An 825-nucleotide genomic window follows, 5' to 3' on the forward strand; every position below is an offset into this window, starting at 1 on the left:
TTGCCTGCAACAGCAGTGAAAGAAAGGTTTTAACCGACTTTCTCTCTTTAGTCACAATCCCCACGCCCTCCCCACCCACAAGCCACCAATTCTAAGAAGGTTTCAATTTCCGATGAAGCTTCTCTACTCATGGTGATGTTCAATATGAAAGTGAATCAACGTGCTGTACCGAGTCGGGGGCGGGCTCTGGAACTGTTCAGAAATGCCTCCTCACACTCATCAAATGCCAAGTGGGCAGCAACGCTGGGAGGTGGCAACAGCAGGCATGAGACCCGAATTCAAGGAAAGCCCAGGTTTTAAAACTTTGGTAAATTTAGGGGTTAAGAAATCCATGCCGAGGGCTAGCTTTGGTAGTACGGCTGCTAAAATTAGACTGATACGGAAATGATTAGCATGGCTCCTGAGCAAGAATGAGGCACAGCTTCCAGAAGTATTCTGTTATTTACAAATATTCTAAGGGGATGAATTCCTGCTAGGGTAAGAACATACCACAGACTAGAATCCCAGGGACGGGGGAGCCTGGTGGGCTGCCGTCTATGGGGCTGCACAGAGTCGGACACGACTGAAGTGACTTAGCAGCAGAGCCTCATAAACCACAGAAAAGCATTGTCCCACAGTCCTGGAGGCTGGAACCCCAAGATCAAAATGTCAGCAGGCTTGGTTTTCTCTGAGGCCTCTCCCCTTAGCTTGCGACGGCCGCCTTCTCCACTTCTCCACATGGTCTCTGCCCTGTCTGTCTGCGTCTTAATGTCTCCTGATAAGGACACCAGGGACTAGATTAGGGCCACCTTGATGATCTCATTTAACCTTAGTTAATCTCCTGGA

The 825-nt window shown here is 49.1% G+C and overlaps 1 non-coding gene across 1 annotated transcript; it reads left to right on the top strand.

Moving 5' to 3' along the window:
* Window positions 1-338: 338 nt before the first annotated feature.
* LOC136152576 (U6 spliceosomal RNA) lies at window positions 339-445 on the top strand. Its single transcript, XR_010660249.1, has one exon. It is a non-coding gene; the product is annotated as a U6 spliceosomal RNA (small nuclear RNA).
* Window positions 446-825: the final 380 nt, after the last annotated feature.

This window comes from Muntiacus reevesi, chromosome 21 (assembly GCF_963930625.1).
Source record: "Muntiacus reevesi chromosome 21, mMunRee1.1, whole genome shotgun sequence".
In the NCBI taxonomy this organism is placed as follows: domain Eukaryota; kingdom Metazoa; phylum Chordata; class Mammalia; order Artiodactyla; family Cervidae; genus Muntiacus; species Muntiacus reevesi.